At 42.6% G+C, this 21,032-nt stretch overlaps 1 protein-coding gene across 17 annotated transcripts in view; it reads left to right on the top strand.

Annotated features, from left to right (window-relative positions):
• DENND2B (DENN domain containing 2B) overlaps nucleotides 1-21,032 on the top strand; it is a 154,271-nt gene that overhangs the window by 17,853 nt on the left and 115,386 nt on the right. For 8 of the 17 annotated variants that reach the window (XR_005953430.1, XM_041414971.1, XM_041414981.1 and 5 more), the window contains exon 2: nucleotides 19,273-19,360. The exons of 3 other annotated variants lie outside the window; for them this stretch is intronic. The gene's annotated coding sequence lies outside the window, so the exon portion shown is untranslated. Of the gene's footprint in view, nucleotides 1-6,947; nucleotides 7,012-9,197; nucleotides 9,302-9,334; nucleotides 9,477-19,272; nucleotides 19,361-19,929; nucleotides 20,004-21,032 lie in introns of those variants that run through there. 6 more of the 17 variants (XM_041414972.1, XM_041414976.1, XM_041414983.1 and 3 more) reach the window with 5 other exon arrangements.

The raw sequence follows: 21,032 nt of genomic DNA, 5'->3' as shown, positions 1-21,032 counted from the left end.
GATTTAGAAAGTAGACAGCTGTATGTAAAATGGTATCTCTCCCAAAACAAAATAATCTGTCCCCAGAAATTCTATCTTGGTTTGCTGGTAGCATATAGCCTAGGGTGTCACCTATGAAGATGCCTATATATTTGTTACTATTTTGAAAAAAACCAGATTTGAAACCTGCCTGTGTAATTTCTCTGTTGATCATATACTCCATTTTTAGCTTGTATTAGTTTTGCACATCACTGTGCCACTTTGCAGACCCTGCAATAACTTCCAAAGTTCATACAGTGCAGCTGGTTCTTGGTGTCTGTTCTTAGTGGAAATCAGCTCTCTTGATTTCTGTCTCTACGTATGAACAGGAAAGAGAGAAGGTTTGTTTATTTGTTTTGTTTGAAAGGATGATATGCAAAGAGGAGGAGTGACTCTCCAAGATCAAAAATAAAACAGCACCAAAAGTGGACTGTGGACTCCAGTTTTCTTCCTCTGCCTCCAGCCTGTGCTCCCAACAGGTAGAGAGTAAGGCAAGGCCAGACTGCTCACAAGCATTGCTGCATATCCTGAGAAAAAGTCTCTGGTGTAGTTCTAGTTTTGCTTTGGGGCTGTAAGGATGCTCCCTGTCATACTGCATTTCGTGCAAATGGCAGAGGCTTTTGAAATTTTGTTTCTGTGGGTATAAAATCTTAAGATTTTCTTTTTACCTCAGGCTAGCTAGGAAAGTCTGGATAGCTGAAAGCCTTGCTAAGTGTGAATAATTGAATTTATCCATCAGCCCTTTTTGTGAGCAGGAAATACTGTGTTCTGTGATGCATTATTTCTGTTTGAAGAGAGATGATTGCTTGCAAAGGTGCCTTTCCTGTTCATGCATCTAATTGTATAAGCAGGGATGTTTTGAACTCTGTCTGAACCTGATCAGTATCTTACCCTGGAATTAATCACCAGGAAAACCAATGACCCAGTTTCCAAAAGCTGCTCTGATACCAGGTTAGCTGCTACTTCAGATTTTCCATGGGTCAAAACCAGGGTGCTGAATCCCTCCAAAAAAGGTGTTCTGTAATTTCTCCTTCCTCCAAAATTCCCCTTTAATGCCAGCCCCTGGCTATCATGTGATGCTTGTCCTTATCATGCTCCAGGGTCTGTCAAGTCAGAGAGGGTGACCAGCAAATGGAAATGGTGTGGAGTGCATGGCACTGTCAGGAAGAAGAGAGCAAAGGCTGAACCATGAGAAAGGATGAGCTAGGAGCTGAGGGTGACCCCAACACAGGAGGACAATGCTCTCACTGACCTCAGCAAAGTCCCATGGTGCCCAATTGGGATCAGCTTGGTGACAGTGACAGAAGTCACTGGTAGCCCAGTGATCACTGTGTAGATGCAGAGGGTAGAGCTGGGACCAAGCTAAATCCACACAGCAAGTCAGGCCCAGCAAGGACAAGGGCTAGGGGTAGTCAGACCTGCAGCATGGCTGAGCCTGAGCTTATCCCAGGCTTCTGGTCCCTTGGGCACTGGCTTTGGGGGTGCAAGTCCCAGGTCTGGATGGACAGGGCATTTAAGGGTTGTTGGTGCACTTGGAGCCCTGACAGCTGCTCTGATGTGGGCCAAGCACTGACATAATTAATGGCACATGTTATTTACTATGTAAGAATTTCTGCTGGGCTCTGTGGGACAGCTCAGTGACTAAAGTGCTACTGAGCATGAGTAAGGATCAGTAGGGCTTCCTTTCTGGAGGCCAAATGGTGAGTTATGAGTGTACCCCAGGGCAAAGCAAGGAAGGGTCTAACATTTCACTTCCTGAGGAGCAGACTGAGAAAGTGGTTGAGTTGTGATGGGCTGGGGTTCCTGCCTGTTGATGTCCCAGGGTAAAGCTGAGGTGGGCAGTTGTGAGCCGAAGAGAGGGACATTTTTGTGCTCCTGAAGAGTTTGGATGAGTGTAAGTTTTCTCCATATTTCTAGCCTAAGACTCTTCATGGCCAGTTTGTGTCTAATTTTTCTCTGTGTCAGTGAGAAGAAAGCAAACACAGTGAGTGCAGTGTATAAGGTCTGCCTTGAGGGCTTGTGGAAAAAGCTGGCTGAGCAGGTCACTCTCCTGGCCTTGCAGCAGTAGGGTGGTGACTCAACACTTGCCTGAAAATACTCAGTGCAGTTCTGATGTCCTTTAAAATGAAGGAATGTGAGTCTGGCCTCAAGCTTGAGAAGCCTGTGGAAAGGCCTGTGTTGACTTCAGTGGTCTTGGGAATGAAGCTGTGCAAGGTTTGCATAGAGCTGGCGCCAGATGCGCCTCCCACCCACAGCTCCAGCAATGAACATGTGTGCACAAGGTCGGAGCAATTATGAGAGAGTTCAAAGGGAACTCTACATCCAAGGAGAAATGTTCACAGGCTGATCTGTGCCTCAACAATGCACTTCCACACAGCAGCCATCCATGGCAAGGGGCCTCTGCACAGAAGGGAGCATCAGACTCACCCCGTCCCCCAGGGCTGAGCTGTATGTGTGTTCTCTGGGAGTTGAAATTACTGCATGTGAGGTTCACAAAATAAACATGCAGAAAAGTCCTGCAGCTTGCTTGCTTGCAGTTGGATCTGTAAGAAAGGTCTGTGGTAGCATGTGTTTTTGCAGTCAACACAGATATTTTTGGGGAGGGAGGCTGAAATGTAGGCAGCATGCAATGATTCATGTGGAAACAGTAATTGCAGGAGTTGCTGTGGAAGGGGTTACAAGAAGAGCTAGTGAATGAGAAGATGATGTTCTTAACTATCATGGCCTCTTGAGATAAGCCTGATGTGCAGATGAATGTGCTGATAATGCACACATGAATATGCTGATATTTGCTCCAGGAAAATACTAGAAAGTTTGATGGTGTGAAACCTCCTACCCTGGGTTGGTGGATCTCATCTAAGTTGTTCTTGTTTTCCACCTCCAGAAGTGCCATTTTTTTGGGTATGAATCCCTCTGGTGGAGCAGGGAAGAGTTGACCTTCATTAGGAAGGATGTGTTTTGTCACCTCCTTGAATCCCTGTAGGGACACTAGAGCTGTGTCAAACATGGTGGCTGCAGCCTGCAAGAAGTAACAGTCAGCTTTCACATAGAGAGACAAAGCTATGATTGAAGCACTGGATGGTTATCAAATATCTCTTGTTTGTGTCATGAGAGGTAGCATTGCTCACATTGGGTCAGGGTGTGCTGATCTGACCCTCCAGCATTCAATTTTCAGACTGGTTTATTTCTCTCCTCTACATCTTTACACATCCTGTAAGGCTGCCATGTTTCAGTCCAGGTGCTGCTGTGTTTTGCTGGCAAGTGAAGCAGATCTTGTTTGCTCTGTATACAATTACAGTGACTAAGGAATTTTAAAGTAAGACTTAGAAGTGTTGTCACAATGTGCTCTTACCCAATGTTATTGTGTGGGAGACAGTGGGTGGTAAATGCAAAAGAAAAAAATCAAAAGCTTTTCTTCCTTAATTTTAATGTAGGATTTTTTTTTTTTCTTTTTGTATTTGCGCTTTTTCCTACCTTCTTTTAAGGCCAGAGTTCCTGGAGCTAAGTGACTATCAAAATCTTTACCCTCTCTGGCTTTTATAGCTACACAGGAAAGCTTTAAAACATGAGTCCCAGAGGCTTGAGATCTGTAAATCTAATAGGAGGAGTGCCACCTTTATTTATTCTGAGATTTGTTTAGGTTATCTCACAGCATCTAAGTGATTTATTTCAAGGCATAAAGTACTTAAACCGAGTAAAATGAATTTTGTTTTATTTTCACTCTCCACTTGTGTGGTGTTGGAGGGAGAGCAGGAGATGGGCTTGTGACTCAGTCCCTCTCCCAGCCAACTGAGGGGTGTGACAGGAGAAAATTGTGTCTACCTGGAGTGGTCAGATTTTGTTCCCTAAAGGGAAAGGAACTGGTCCTTTGCTCAGGGCTGGGGTGAAGAGAGAACTTCCATTATTATCTTTCACACTGCAGAGTATTGGTAAGGGTTGGACAAAACTACACTTTTGTCTTATTATTTATAGCACTGTTACTTCCCTACTGATGTCACTGGAAATATCTTTAACTGCTGTAACCTCCAAGCATGGCCAGAGGTCAATGAGAAGAGAATCTGGTACTCCAGAATTCCAGCTTTGTGTAAATAAACAAATATTTTGGTAAATCCCTGAGAATGGAGGCTGGGAGCCATGACATGACAAGCAAACCCATCAAAAATATGCTTCTTGTTGTTTGTCTTGTATTTGGTTTTATTAGCAGACTGAATTTTCCAAGCAGGAGGATTGCACATACTGTATGCAATTTGTCTGAGAAGTACTTTCTCTAGAAAGCTAGGGGAAAGGGAAGAGGAGGAAAGGAATAACTTTTCAGAAGCATTCTCCTGCTGCTTTTGCCTTTCATTTAAAAAGAGATGCTGGCTCATAAGCTAGAAGCTTTCTCCTGCATCAAGATAGTACAGCCTTACGGCCATGCTCTCTTCTTTGCTCCCATTTCAGAAACTGCACTGAAGGTGAGCAAGGCAGTTCTCAACCCAGGCACTCTTTTCCTGTAATATCTGCATTTCAGAGCAGAGCTTTGAAGGAAATCAGATGTGATTGTTCATTGAGATTTTTATCTTCCTGCCACACAGATGAGGCTAATTTGCTTCCTAAGTTTTTAATTGGGAAGAAAACATTTTGAGGTTTGATTGGTCCTTGGCACCTTTCACTGCCTATCCAGTTCTATTAGGCAAAATACAAACAGGTTGAAAACACTGAACAATTAAAAAAAATAAATTGATCCAATCCTCCACCAAACCCCTGCCTCCAAAACCCTTCCAGGGTTTGAAGTTCCACAGAAATTCACCTGTTGATTCTGACGGCATGGCATGTGGGAGGAAGGTCTCCTTAGCACAGATGATAACCAAATTGAGTGGGGAGCAGCTAGTCACTCTGTTGTATGTTTTTTGGGTGTCCTGTAATTTAACTGCACTGTTGCAGCTTTAAAACTGGGATGATTCCCAAGGTCCTGTGTATATTTAAATAGCTTTATGCTCCTGGCCAGCTTGGGAGCCCAGCGGCTGGTGTGGTGTCTGTGTTTTTGTGGGCACATTAAGGACAGGAACAATCATTCACCTTCAAGTGTCTGTGGACAGAGTTTTGTATCAGTTATTTCAGCTCCTGACAAGCAGGTACTTGTCCATCTAAAACAGTGGCTAAATGAACTGTGCCTTCAAAGCTACATACCCCACTTAATGAAGTATCCTCTGTTGGGTAGATGTTGTGCTTTTGTAGAGGACTAGCCCAATTTACCTTATGCTACCTTAAATTTACAAGCTTAAACCTATACTGCCTAATATGTGTTTGCTTTAAATAGGTTTTACAGAGCATAATTTGTTTCCTTGATGATCTCAGAAGGTAATGGTTGCAGCTTTATAAGGCTGTAAGAGGAGCATTAATCATCTGCAAATGGTAACAATCTGGTTATTCTAAACTGCATCTTTATGATAACCCATGTATTAGGTAAACAAGTGTTATAGCTCTGCACTGAGGCATTGAGATGTTCCTGTGACTTTGGGCAAGTCAGTGGTACCATGTTAAAATGAAACTTAGGATTTGGAAGGTTTTCATCTGTCCATGCTGTCACTGGCTCTGAGCTCACCTCCAGGTGACCTTTCTAACTGAGGATTGCAGAATCTTTTTCTTCTGACGTCTACCAGTTTTTATTTTGAGGAAAAGAGGCAGAAAATCAGGATAGTTAAAAATAAGTTAAATATAGCATTGTCAGGAACCAGAATGACTTTACTTTGCCAGAGGAGAGTCATACTTCACATGTGAATGATCTTCTTTTGACCTAAACTTAAACCATGAGTTCGGGGAACTGCAATTTATAGAACTGGTTAGGTCTGTAATTCACTGTGTGAATAACAGGATGGTCTGAAAGAGAAAACAAAGATCCTTACTTCTCAACAATGAACAGAATAAAGACTATCAAATAGTTTTGGGTTTTCTTGTTGTTACTTGTGTTTTTTTGGTTTGGGTTTTTTTTTTTTCATGGAGAAGAATTGGTGGGGTTTCAGAAGTACACTCGACCAGTGCAAACCATTTCCTATTGTGGCTGGCAGCTGTTCTGTGTTTCAGATGACAGGCACAGCAACACTTCTTAAGAAACAATTGCTTGCAAAGAAGAGATGAGTCTGAGATTATGGTTAAGGGAGAATGCACCCCCATAAATTATTGCATTATTATATATCAATAATATTTTGTAGTCTGTCATTGAAGCAACTGTTGAGTGGGATTCTGCATCCCACACTTGAAAATGGTCCCAGCTCAGCCAAATACTTGAGCATGTGCTTGAAAGCTGAGCATTGACTTCAGCAGCTTGCCTAAGGGCTGACTTGGGTTCTGTGCTGGTCTGGAAGGCTGATGGAATTCTCACAACAGCTCTCATGTGGTGTTTCCTTTGGTGAGAGTTGGACAGGAATATTTGTGTGTTTCCTGTGCTTGTGAAGTACAGTGATCACTCCTCCTTCTTTTGCAAGTCTTCTTACCTGGCTGGATCACTGGGGAGGTGGGTAGGTGGCATCCACTGGGGTGCTGTTGATCTGGGGTGGGATGGGCTGTGAGTTGCTCAAAGCTCACCTGTTGGGAGATACAGAGTTGCGTGACACGGAGCAAAGTTCACATGGAGCAAGCAACTGGTGTTAATTGGTATAGCTACCTCCCATTAAGGAAGAAGAGCCAAATCGAAAGATTTGATTGGTCAGGATTGAAGATGATTGCTCAGGACTGACTAATGCGCTTGGTTTTCCAAGCCACCATCCTGACTTCTGTAGCATGTGGCTGGCAGGGATGATATGCCTTAGTCATGATGTCTCATGCTGAAAAGGATGAGGTGTGGTATTACTGTGCTGGGTATAGATATTCTATAATGCTGTTATTTTTTCCCCTTCATAATATTGTTTTTAATTTCCCTTTTTTTTTTTTTTTTTTTTTTTTTAAGACAGAAAGCACTAATTCAGTCTCAGGATATTGATGATGAATTGACATATCAGAAAGTTACTGTGTCAGGTAAGCAGCTGGTCATGTGCAGTTGTAGAGTAGGAGATGGGCTGTAACCTCTTGAGCGTATCCTGGCTCAGTTTTTGTACAGATTGCTAGGAGATCAAATTCAGCATGCTCGTTTATTCCTTCTTCATTGATTCAGAGTTCTAAAGTGAAGGTAGTTCAATGCAGAGATAATAAAGAGAAAACAAGTCTAACAGACATTTTGTCATTTTTGGCAAAAGTAAATAACGAGTTTGCAGAGCTGTACAGCCCTGCCTTTGTGTTTGGAGAGTGCATATGATTTACTGCAGGAATCAGTTTGGCATAGCATAGCTGTGCCGATTCAGCAGGACCAACCATTATCTTGTCATGTTTTTTAGCAAATTGACTTTTACAAGGCAGCAATTCAAAAACATGAAAGAGAAATGTGCTGAGCAACCCATCCCTTCTTGTCCCCCCCATCCAGTTTGTGCTGGCAAATCTGCCACAGTTGTGCCCACGGGCATGATGATGCTCGGCTCCCTCACTCGCTCGCAGGCTTTGGGTGTTCCGTGTGCGTGAGCTGCTGTGGGTCTTGATTTTATTATTGTGTTCTCAAGCTCCCAAGTTGCTGACTTTTCAGCTAAGTGCAACAGTTCACACATGGCTTTCTGTTGTGCTTTGCTTTTACACTTAATAGGATTTTAGTGGTACAGCAGGAGTAACAAAAGCACCGTTAGCAACGTTTTGTAAATCTCGCTGCTTTTCAGGTCTGTTCACCCACAGCTTGCAGGCTCCCACGGACAGAGAAATTGGCCAGAAAATAGCGAGGTTCCCAGGCTTGTCCTGACTAGCACTGCCTTTCACTGCCTCTTAAGACAGAGTGTTAGTGTTCAGCTAGAGTCACTGCTGGTCTGACCCTGAAGGGCATTTTTGGTGTTTTTAAAGTACATCTCTATTCTAGTCTGAACATTGAAGTAGCTGTAGACACATATTTCTGCATTCTTATACGATTGGCAAACGTGCATTGATTGTGTTTATTTTTAAGGGGTTAATTTAAAATCTGTAACACTTTCCTACTGAGATAAATGGGCAGGAGATCTTTCTCCTTTTTAATGCCTTTATTAAAGAGATTCAGCTCAGGTGGGGAGAAATCGATGGGTTGTGCCCATGCCGCCGCTGTCCCCAAGAGTGGCACGGAGGAGGAGGGTGATGCAGCTCTGTCCGCTGGTCTGCAGGCAGAGCTGGGGACTGTGTCCTCACGGGAGATCCGCAGATTCCTCCTTTTCGGTCCAACGCTTCGGGTCCCCTCCCCAGTGAACATCCTTTCAGGTCAGGGTGAGAAGCAAAAAGGATCCAAGCAGGCACTGGATTTTGCGCCCATCCTTAGACATCACCTAGGTCCCCTAATTCTATATTGGCTCATTGTTTTTAGGGGTTTTCTAGGAAAACGGGAAGATTTGGAGCAATGCAATTCTTATCTGCATACGTGGTCTCAGGTCACTCCTATTTTCCTGATGCTGCCGTGTCCAGGTGTAGCTCCCGGGCAAGCATCAGGAGGGCAATGGCTAAATCACCAACCATTGACGGGCAATTAAAGAAGAACTCTTAACAATGAAGCTAATTTAACAGCAATTGGTCTAACCGGTTTTAGCTCTGTAACCTTAAACAAAAATAGATAACTTTTTATTCATAACATCTACCTTCTCGGAATTTGGGATGTTCAGCTTCATCTCTGCCTCAGCAAATGGCTTCTATTTAATAACATCTTTGTATATTGCCATTGAGAGATGGCTGTCTTGGAGACCTAATCTGTGGATGTGCCCAAGGGTGAAAAAAGAGCAAAAAAGTTAGACTGAGAGGAGGGCAGATGGGAGAAGGAACATTCTTTGTTTGTGCACGTTTTTTGAATGGATAATGTGTGGGATGAAGAGGGGCAGAGATGCTCCAAGAGCACTCTGAGATAACAAAACATCTTGTTTTGCTAACCAGGATGGAAATGACAGCCCTACCCATCCTTCTGTCTTGCTGCCCTGTGAACTAACCCGTGTTCGAGCAGCACTCTTCATGCTTGGGGTAGGACTGTGCACAGCTCCTTTTTCTGTTCCTTTGGGTTTTGAGATGACACTGCAGGGCTAGTGGGGTTTTCCTTCCAGTTCCTGAGCATAGCAGCCAATGACACTGCCAGCTCCTTGTATTTTGACAGGTCCTCTGGCACAAGTGTGTGCCTGTGTGTCACCACACTCCATGAACCTGCTCCACAAACCCTGTCTCAAGCCACAGTGCTCTTTTACTTGAAGGCATGACTATTTCCTCAATAGAACTTTCCTCTGTAGTAAGTACTTGTTTCCTTTCCTTTCCTCTGCAGAAAATATCTATTACTCAAAAGGTCTGTTCTGAGGATTAGCCAGGCACACCAGAGATGCCAGTGAGGGAGACCCATCCTGAAGGAGCAGGTTTTGGATCACGCTGCAGCCCATCACTTGTGTAGGCTTCCCTTACTCTCTCAAGTAAGGTCTTAAAATCTTTTGAATGACTCACTCAATAGGAAAAAACTCTCCTCTGTACTAATGGTTAATGGGTCTTTCTAGCAGATGTAAAATTCAGTGAAACATATACAGTTTCTTTAGTTTTAAGAGGAACAGATGATTTAATAAGCAGCTATAAATCTCTTGGGAATGTACAGACATAGTCCAACAGCAAACTTCTGCCAGATTTTTCACTGACTAGACTTATAGCCTATGAGTCATAGCAGTCTGCTTCACTCTCCACCTCAATTGCCTGTTGTTGTTTTGGCTTTTAGGCGTGCTCTGTGCTGCATATGGATTTTTTATCACCTTCTCCTGTTAATGGGCTTGCTCCTTCATCCAGGAGACAGCCTCCAAGCAGCTGACTCTTATTCTCTGTTTCTGCATGACAGTGCATGATGTTTCTTTTCCATTCCCTAGCTCGCTGTGTGACTTTAAAATTGTATAAGGAAAATGTTTCTGAGAAGTGTATTAATACAGCCTCCTAAATGGGCTTAATAGTGGGAATCCAGTTAAATTAAAAGAGGTGTAACCAGTCTCTTCTTAATATAGTAATGCTTTTCTTCCTGCAGTCAATGGCCATCTTATGGAGTAAACTTAATAATTTTTTAATGATCTTTTTCTGTAAGAGTATTTCCAATAGATTCAGTTATTGTCAGCTCTTTAGAGATAAGAGAACAGGCAGAAAGCAGAAAGTTGTTTCAGTTGCCTGTGTCTCATGCTGAATTGCAGGGGATGGTTATATTTTCTAAAGTATTGAGATGCCATTCCTAAAAGGATGTAAAATGACACAGTGTGTTTTACAAACATCTTCCACATTCTGCTGGTCTGCTGTCTCTCAGTGAGTACCTGAGATATCAGGGAAGGGGGTCTGCAAGCTCTTGTTTTATTTTACAGCTGGTTCACAAGCCCTGTGAATTATACTTGGGAGCCACTCTAGAGGAGGTGAGGAATTAAAATTACTAAGACTTGCTCCAGGTCATGCCCAGGTAAACTAGAGATAAAACTAGCGATAAGACAAGAATTTGTGAGGAATATTTAACCATTGTGGAGGCTTTTACAAGACAGGTGCATTGCAGCTTATTTTGAATGCAGCTGGATGGAGGGGATTTTAAAAATGACCCACAGCAGAGGTATTTTTTTCTTTTAAATCTCACAATGTAAATACAAAAATCTAAGCAAAATTGTGCAAAATTCTCATTTTGTCAGAATAAACACTTGGCAGCAAAAATCAGGTTCTAATTCTTTCAGTTGCTTAGGACAGCATTTGTAGTTGTTGCTCTCTGCGACCATGTAAATGGTGAGGGAAAATTATTTTTTCAAGGGTAAGGATGATGAGGAAACACTGTTCATGTTTGACCTTCTTCAGGCTGGAGTGAGTATCAAAAATGCATAGATGTGAAGCAGGCTAAGAAATTGGAAAGAGCTTAGAGGCTGCTTAATGTACAGGATTGTATAATGTGACCAAAAATAGATATTTTTTGAAGTTCATTGTGGGATTAAAATTTACTGCATTGTTCTAACACCCCCAGGAAGCCAAACATGCCTTGTGTTACTAGGCAAAGAAAGCTATCCAAGGTCATATACCTGCACGGTGTCAAAAGCAAGAACAGCATTTGACTCTTGTGTCTCCTTGTTAGGCCTCTCCACGCAGTGCAGGAGGAAGAGTAGAGGTTTTCAATACCATGCATATGTGCAAAAATAGCCCTTTCAGCTCTTTCTGGCAAACTGAGAGTGTTGCTTTATGCTTTCAGTAAGCACAGAGCTCTCATGTTTACTGATGGGACTTTCACACGTCAGGAAATCAGAAAACTGGAGACGTAATCAGCGTGTCTGTTCTTGAATGAGGAATTTTCCCCAGAGCAAGTTGTGATGTGTGCTCTTAATGATTTGCATCTTTGGGTTCAGACTTTCCATGAGCTGCTTCCAGCACTCTAGGCACTAACTTGTGTTTGCAGTGCACAAACACACACCCAGCTGCAAGGGTTACAGCCATAGCTTCCATGTTTAGATCTTGACATAACTCTGAGTGGGGATGTCCAGTTCCTTTGGCAGAGGGTTACAGCCATAGCTTCCATGTTTAGATCCTTTCGCAACCTGGCCCAGCTGTGGGGTTTAGGTGGAGATGTCGGTGCAGCATTCAGTGCTACCCCAGGTTAGAGGTCAGCTAACTGAGAGAAAACTCAGAAACTGAGGCTTTTAAGAGAGGTTTTCCTTGCCCTTCTTCACTGGCAGCAAGATCTTTTGCAAACTTTCTGGTGTGTGGTCTGTGCACACTGAATGGCTGACACTGAGCCTGTGATGTGGGGTTTTACCACTTCCACAGTATGAACAGCAAGCAGCAGCAGTTCCGGGGAGGGAGTTTTGTCCATTCCCTTAAAACAATGTACATTGCAATGGGGAACATCATGTGACTGCATGGACCTTATCCAGTGTTTTAAAGGGAAAATATCTCTAACAGTGTCCTGGCCTATGTAAACTGTATAGTTTTCCCAGACTTGGAAGAAAAGCACTGGTACTTTCCCAAGTTCCGCCCTTTTTGGTTTGATGTGTTAAAAAAAAAAAAAAAGGGTTGATTCCTGCTTTCCTTCTGTCTCTAAAATGGGAAGTAGTTTAATGAAAATAAGAAATTATGCTTTTTCATGTCAAGAAGCAAAATCTTATCTCAACCATCTGTTTTGATAAGAATGAAGCAGAATGTGTACTTTTTTTTCTTAAGTAATAACCTATATTCTTAGTGGTGAAGAAAATATATGTAGGTGTGTGATTCTCCAGCAGCCTAAATGTAGATGTTGGGACAGTCCACCCCTGGATATGGGGCTATTTTCAGAGATATCTCCCAGCTTTGTTTGGAAGAATGCACAGAATTGAAGGAGGAAGGATGACCTTGCTTTTAAAGCATTCATCTGGACCTTGGGTGCTGGGAGCTGAATTTCCAGCACTGGGACTTGTTTCCTCTGTTGTCTGCAGTGTATTGCTCTGGGAATATGTGTGCCACACAATGGATGTCAGCACAAAGGGCCCTGGAGCTGACTCCAGGAGGTTTGGACCGCCCTACATTGCAGAGGGGCACTGCGTGGTGCCACGGCCCCCTTCCCAGAAAAGGCAGCTGCACCAGTTCAAGCACTGCTTTGTGCTGTTGGAGCTGTGCTGCTTCCAGTTCTGGCATTAAAGTGGTTGTGGCTCATTTGGGCATCTCTGTACCACACTCCTATTGTAAACCCAGGAAGCACTGAGGTACTGAGAAACACAGAGTTCATAAAATGGTTTTGAACTGTCTGCATGGTCTGGTTTTGGATTTCTTTTGTTTTGCACAAGCTCTTCCTAGTCACTGACTTTCATTCCCTTTGTGGCACTGGAAACCAGCTAGGAAAAAAAGCCGCATTTTGGATGTTTCCCATGCCCAAACTGTTTTCCAGAAAACTCCAATTTTGACAGACCTCAACTGCCTTCCAGGTTCTAACTCTGGCCTCAGGGCAAGAAGCAGAGCCTGGTGTTTAGAACACTGTTGGTCCCACACAGTTTCTAGAGGGCCACTGTGCAGACTTGCACACAAAGCCATTGAACTCGTTTTTCTGAGCAGCCACGCTGGAGCGACATTTATGTGGCTTTACAAAGCACCCTGAGGGCCTTGAATGAAAGGATCTCTGCATATTCAAAGTAATGTTATGTTTATCTGCTCTATCCAAAGTAGAGAAGAAAATGCTTTATTGTTTGTGGCTTGAGATCTGCCTGCTATGATGTTTATGACAGTACAAAAGACAAACTCTTTGTATCCTTGAGAAAACACACTGCCACTGGCTTTGATTTCCATAGGGTGAAGGTGATGGGAGTAGTGCTGAGCCAGTGCTTGCACCATCCATCCTCCCCAGAGATGCGACGTGGGTCTCACAGGCATTCCCCTAGCATGTTAGCAGCAGTTCACAGGGTCTCCAGGCCAGCTTGGAAGTTCAAGTCATGACTAAAATAAAGGAAGCCAACTGTGATAGCACACAGAGAAGTCATTGCCTTTTGTGCAAAGGAACATCAGGCTGACACTTTCTTCTTAGAGTCTCTTGGCTCCTAACATTTGGAAGATAAGATCGGCCCGTCAGAGGGGGCTGTATAAACTTCCTGTGAACTTTCATAGTTGATGATCAAAAGGAATCACAAAACATGTTGTCATTATTTTTCTATTTATTTATCTATTTAGAAGTTCAAAGAGTGTACAGTGATATTGGTTGTGATTTTTTTTTTTTCTCTCATGTAAACAAGGTGATATCATACTGGATGCACAGCCTTAGGCCCACATTTTCCATTTTGAGTTTAACTTAAGAGCTATTTTGCTCTGGAAAGCATCTTTGCAGGGGGAAAAATGTGAAAAATGCAACCACCACCCATATTCTGCTTCAGAAGTCATCTCTGCAATGTTTTCTGTCCTTGTGTCCCTTGCTTTGCTAAAAGATTCTCTTCCCTTTGTTAGCTTCATATAGCCAGTGTAACAATAGAGACAGTTCCCAACAGCATCTTTTTCTTTGTCCCACTACCTGGGACAAAGTACAGTGGGATGCCTTGACAAGAACTTGAAAAGTTCCCCTTCAGCCAGAGACTTGGCTTGTATGACCTGTAATACCATAATTTATGTGCTCTAAGAAGGATTCTGCCCCTCTGTTCCCAATAAGTAAAAGCTTTGCAGCACTTGCTCAGATTCACACAAGATTAGTCCTCCCAAAGTTATATTTTTGTGTGTTCTGCTTCAGTGCAATTCCAGGTGTGAGGGGATCTGTTTTTTGAATTGTCTTCTAGTCCCAGGTGGAGCATCTTGTATCACAGGATGTGTGCTGTGAACAGGGGCAGCAGAAACTTGTCCTTTCCTTTCACTTCTACTTGAGAGAAACAGTAGTGAAATGAGATGAATGGAGATCTTGCCTTCATGTCAGGTCAAATCAGAAATCCTGTGGAGTTTCAAGCAACTCACTGACATCTCTCCTGATATGGCTGGTTCCCAGAGGAAGCCTGCCTGTCTCATTTGCCCTTCTGCTTGGGGCATAAATCCACCCTTGATGGGGATATACAGACAGGACAAACAACCTCTCTTTGTGGGCTTTTCCGCCCCCTCCATGAGTTTTGGACCTGCAGCTTCCTGTCTCTCCCTTTTTGCATGCCTGGGATACAGCAGAGCCATGTAAGGAAGGGTGTTGACTGGAAGGAAGACGGGTTGCAGACAGGGCTGGCTCTGGAGAGTTAAGGAGCAGAAGGACTGATTTACATGAGATTCCCACCTTTTGGTTATCCCTCTGGCTTGGCTTGTGCCTTGGCCAGGTGCCATCTGACACAGTTTGCAGCGCTGGGATGTTGAGGGCTGGCTGAATTGGCTGCCTGGGCTCAGTGCCAGTTTGTATGGCTTGTTTGGCTTTGCACTGCATTTCTAGTGGGGTGAGCTGTAATATGTGTCTCCTGTCATGAATCAGACCATAGGTATGGATAATTCTTAAACCAGGCAGTCCCATGAGTTAATTCCACGCTGTTCATGTTTAAAGTTGTTTTATTAAGGAATTATTCAGCTTATTGCTCAGCAAATTTCCAGCATCATTAGTAGATTTAGAATGAAGGTTGTGTCTCAGTATGACCAAACAGTGTCTTAAAGCTTTAATTGCCAAATAAAAACTCTTTCCACCTCTCTTTTCTAAAATACACGACATTACTAAACCTCCACTTTGGTAAAATATTGTAGCACATATATTTAAGTGTATTTTTAAGTTCTTTTGAAGTCAGTGTTTAAGTGCTTTGCTGAATCAGGGCCTAAAATAATAATAGCCACAAAGTTAAGCCACTTTATTTTTGAATGAGTGTTTGCACAGCAACTGAGTGCTTGTCAGCCTCTTGTCATGGCCCCCAGGTGCAGATCTCTCCTTAGTTTCAGTGAATTAGAAACGTTTTCAAATTGCTGTTTTGCACACAGTTGCAGTGTCAGGGTCAGACCCAAGTATGGTAGGCTCTCATTTGCACAATGAGACCAAACTGAAATGGGATATAGGGCCATAAAGGGATTGGCAGCATCTCAAAGAGAGCACAGCTATGATTAGTCATTTCCTATATACATACTATATAAATACTGGGGATATACACACACACACAAGTTTTTTTTCTTTTCTTGGTTAATGAAACCAGTACTGTGCTGTGCTTCAAACTTGATCCTTGCTAGATCATTGAGGAGGCCATGGAAAATTAATTCTCCTGTCAGAAGAGAGTTGTGCATATACTATAAGAAATGGATCTGAAATGGGGGATGAAAACAAGTCTGTAGCTGACTGATCTTAGCCTTTCACCTCTGCAGCCCCCTTGCAACTGGGGAGCTCCTATGTTGAGTCAACTATTTGCTATTGTTTGCAAGGCTGCAATCTACTTTTGTGCTACTTACTTGGATACCACAATCCTAGCAAAACATGCAATGGGGCAAGAATGAAGTCAACAAGCCACTGAAGGCAGTGGAAGGTTTAATCTCTTTGGTAGAATGATACCTTTGGGGTCAGAGGTGTTATCTTGTGCCACTTGCTTTGTTGTTGTTTCATGTTCAACATGTTCTTACACCATCAGGTTGGAGTGTTACCAAAACGGGCCAGTGCTGTGCACTGTTAATTTACAGAACTCAGTGGTGCTATGGGACTGCTTCAGAGTGTGTGGTGGCTGCTGCCCTGCCTGTCATCACTTTGCCCCACCTGGTAGCCCACAGAATTCCCTATGCAAAAGTATTGAGTGCTGAGTCTCTATAAAAAGAGCAAAGAACACAGTTTTTGTAGTGCATGTGTGCTTCACATTAAGAGTTGGCTCAGGCTTTCCCCCTTATTTCCATACCTCTGCAAGTCACTGCCTGGTGATGAGGAAGTGCTGCTCCCAAGCTCCCTGCCTCTCCCAGTGAGGATAGCAGGAGCTGCAGGCACTTTTAGCAGTATTGGGTTAAAAACATAGTGAGACAGACTAGTTAAGTGTCATTTTTGCTGTTGAGTCTTAAACAAATACATATTTATCGAAGCCACTGGAAAGATGGCCAATAAATATGTGGGGATGACACAAGGAAGAGCAATAAGGTGACCATCTTCAATGGGAAAGGGGCATAAGCCCTTGTGAAGGGCATAAAGTTATTTGAGAAGGAGAAAAATCTTAAGTAACTTTGCAGGAGAGTTTTTATCTAAAAATTGCAAAGGAAAATGTTACTGAAATTGAAGCAGTGATTAATTTGAATTTATACCTACCAGAGATTTGTGCTGCTGTTGTGGCTGGCTTAGTCTGGAGCTCATCACTGATGCTGTGCTTTCACCTACTGAAAGTGATAAAATTTCATGAGGAGAAAGTCTAATTTTTGTTTCCTCTCCTGTTGCTGCTGATGGCTGGTTGGAAAGCATTCAGTGAAGGATCTCAGACTGGGCATCTCACATTTCCCTTTCAGGCAGAGACTCCAGGTGTGGCTGGTGAGGGCTCCTGCTGTGCTCTCACCCTGCTCAGTGCATGTCTGCTCCTGTGCCTCACGTGGCTGCTCCATCCCAGGGCCAGGTGTGTAGGAAGGACTGTGTTCAACCCGTCAGAAAGGGGAAGCGTATCTGAAATAACAAACTAAACATCAGCTGCGTGTGAGCAATGGGCTGTCTGTCCCTGCAGGGAGGTGAGGGTACACACTCTGATGCCTTTTGATGGCAGGGTAGCTGTCATGTTGTAATTAACGCAAAATCAGCTGTTCATCGTGTCCTTTGTTTATGATTTCAGAACTTAAATTGTGTTCTGAGGTATTGATGTGCTCAAATGAAAACTCAGTGAGAAAAAAATTAAGATGTGGGGATGGATCTTCTTTTACTGGGATCAATCTGAGCTACACATCACCTTTTGGCAAGGAACTGATTTGGGGTGTATTCATGCGACTTAGAATAGAAATGTGCTTGTCTGAGGGCTTCTGTGGCAGTCACCTGCCCAAGGCCAAAGCTTGGGTCATAGTTTTACTACTGTGCCTTGTTCCTACGTATTTGCGTATGCATGATATATTTTAACAACTTCACTTGCTTTGCTTGGAATTTTAAACTGGAACAAAGCGTGTATGTAACGCACACAGCATTTTCCATGATTTATGAAGGCCAGCTTGCCTGCTCCCCCAGATCCTTGCCATATATGCAGATGTGGTCACGGAATGAAGTGCCACAGAGCGTTGCCATGAACACTGGAGTGGGATGTGATGCAGATGGTTGGTACATACTCCCATGTTACCAGTAATGGGGGCTACAGAAGGGCTGAGCATGATCAGCCATTTCACTTGTGTTTTGTCACTCATATTTCTAGAGTTTTTTTTATTAGTTCTGTGTCTTTGAACACTCCCTCTGCAGTGATGCAGTCTGAAACCTTACATTCCTGCGAGGAGCTAGCAATTTCCCTCTTTCCCAGTCACGCTGCTGAAATTGTGCCCACTTGATAAATCAGCATGTGATAAATTTACCTTAGTCATATACCAAAGGAACTTTCCAGGACAAAACCGAGTAATAATTCTTTAATATTTGGCTCTCATGGCTCTGGCTGGGCATCACTGGTGCATTCTTAGCGGAATTTAGTGTGAAATTGCAATCTTGGCATATGGTGCTTTCATATCTAGGAACTATTTGATGTGATGTCATTTCAGCATCTTCTGGACCCCTGACAGCTTCAGTAACTGTTTTGTTATGTTTATCTATCTGTGAGTAGTCTGTGTGCAGTTTTTGGTAGCAGTGTAAAATATGTCTCATGCATATGCTTTTGTGTGATGTTCTTGTTAGAGAGAGAGATGGTTTCAGTGTGCATTCTGCTGGGAGTCCTGTCACAAAATTCAGAGTTTTCCAAAGTACAGGCAACAATATGCTCTGGTGTATTTTATATATAAGAATGGCTATATGGAAGCAGGTGTTTCCCTGAAACATCTTGGCTATCCCACACAACCAGAAGAGTAATATATTGGAACTCGTTAATCTCCTCATGTAGAAACCTAGTTTTATTAATTATATCATGTACGTTTTCTTGTGTTCAACTCTGAAAATAACATATCAAGGATTTCATATGCTGGTGTTGACTTTTAGGTGCAGGGGTGGAGCATCATAACAGCACAATGAAGTGGTTAATAGATACAGGAGAAATTGATTTCCTATTTAGCTTGGCATAGGCAGCTTTGCAATTTCTGCCCACTAGAGGGACTGCTGCTTATACTGCTCGTTGCAGAACACAGACTCATGAAATCCTTTCAGTATCTCTTACAAAGTTTTAAAACTTTGAATGACTGACTCTGATTAAATCCTCTCAAGACTGAGTTTCCAAGGTATCTCTCAAAGTGTAAAAACTTTGGGCACAGTACTCTTATTCTGAGTCCAAATATTTTTAAACTGAATTTTGTTAATAAATGTTCTTTCTTTTTTATAAAGTATTTTCTGTTCTCTTGATTTATCAGTCCAGACTTTCCTATATGACGTTGGTGGGGATTAATTTGGATTCTTTTTGTCAAGGAAAAAATGCTGTATGTCTTTATTTATGTTTGGTGTAAGTTTTGTTTTGCAACTATGGTGCCAGTGAATATGGTAAACTAATCAGTTCTTGTATTCGCAAACGTCAGTGAAAAGGGTTTCTCCTTTAACTGGGAGATAGCAAGCTTTGGGTAAGCAGCAATTAAACTTATAGTCAGTATGAGAAAACTTCCAGATTTATCTCTGTGTTCTTGTTCAACTGGGGGATTTTTTTCTGTTTGTTTGTTGGAGCTGCATGTTTTTGACCTGCCCAATTTTCTTCTTAATTACAGAAACATGAAAGAATACAGGAAGTCCTGCATGTCCTTATGAATACCTGTGCTAATTAAGTCACTGGCTTGGTACTGGGAGAACAGCAAGGTAAGCAGTCAGCCCATGCCAGCAGAATTTCTTGTAATCTGCATGATTGTATTTCAACAAAGCTTCAGTGCTTTCACATATCAAATTCATAAGTAGTCAGGCAAAGACAAATAGCCTGCAGGTCTGAATGTGATAGATTTAGTGCAAAGCTTTGGTGAGTAAACATCTCCTTTTTTCCTTCTGGGAAAAAAATTACAAGTTTTATGGTAGTTTTCTCTTTTTTAGAAGGCAATATCTCTAATTTCCACAATCAATTCCTGCCCAAATCTCAGCTTCCTGGGCTGACTCTGGGGAGGGGCTGGAGGAGGGGTGGAGTGTTTCAAAACTTAGCTGATGAAAAGGCATGCTGTTTTGTGGATGCCTCCCAGAATTGTTTAAATCTGTGTGTGTGTGTGCGCGTGCTTATGAAAAGGGGGGGGGAGAGAGATCTCCATGACAACTGGCCTGGCCAGTCTGTGTTCTCTGCAATCATTTTAGCTGGAATCAGTGCTGTGAGAGGTCATATGAAGGAGTTATGGGAAGCACAGCAGGTATTAGACACTAAACGACTGGTTTTCTGATTGCCTCAGATAATAACACAGAGTTTTGTCTGGGAAATACAAATCTGAGAATGGAGTGGAAAGGGAAATGCTCCAAATTTCAGGTAACAAAAACTGCCTTTTTAATGTTATGTCCTCCCATTGTAAATTTTGATGATTTTTAATTTTATTTTTTATTGGTGGTGGTGTTTACTCCCAGCCGAGAGTGCTGGAGTGAGCTTGGATTCCCTGACTCTGGGGAATGATGTCATGCGGCAACAGTTGGATTCTATTAGCCAGGGAAAGAGGAAACATCCTGCGTTTTTTGTTTTTGGGGTGGGAGGGGGGAAGGGAGTTACTTTGGCTCTTTGTTGAATTTTGTGCAAAGGCTACAAGAAGTGTTTTAAAAAGTTTGTGACAAATTAATTCCCAGAAAATACCATTTAGGACCCAGACAGCACCAAAGCTTAAACCCACTGCAATGATTACTCCTATATGCAAGAAAATTATTATGGAAATATTAAAGAAATCAAAGGACTTTTCTTTCATCTTGAAGCTCCTATACTCCTCTTTCATGAGAAAATTAATTAAGCCATAATTAAGCAGAGGATTTGGAGCCTCCCTGCACTTGGGATCCTTTAGTAATTGTTTGGAGAATGCGCTGCTATAGAGTTTCTTCTGGGTTGGGCCCTCTCTCAAGCGGCTGCTCATGAATAGATGATGCTGGCAGCATTGTTCTTAATAAGGTTTTCAGTCTTAGACTGTGTATTTCGTAGCTGTAGACCAGCCTTTTAGGGAGGAGACAGTGGGGAAAGAAAGCAGAAAACTCATAATTTCAGCAATTTGAAAGGGACTTTTCTTTCCAGCTTTCCTTTTGCTAAATGCTGTATTAAACAAAATGCTAGGGCATCATGCATAGCATTTTAAGCAAAAAATACCTAATGGGTGTACAGCTGTTGTATCCTAATGAAAAGACTTAAAAACTTAATATAATCCTACTTTGCCAAACATCACAAAACTACATTGTATCAGCAACCATGATGAATATATTAGGTCACCATTGTGCTGTGTAAATTCCCCTTTGGAGATGCTCATTTCTACTTTTATGCTGCTTTGTTCCCTTCAGTGTGTTTCAGGCATGATCCATAGCTTGC

Source organism: Onychostruthus taczanowskii, unplaced genomic scaffold, assembly GCF_017590055.1.
Source record: "Onychostruthus taczanowskii isolate IOZ18803 unplaced genomic scaffold, ASM1759005v1 scaffold49, whole genome shotgun sequence".
Taxonomy (NCBI): domain Eukaryota; kingdom Metazoa; phylum Chordata; class Aves; order Passeriformes; family Passeridae; genus Onychostruthus; species Onychostruthus taczanowskii.
This window is presented reverse-complemented; position numbering and strand designations above follow the sequence as displayed.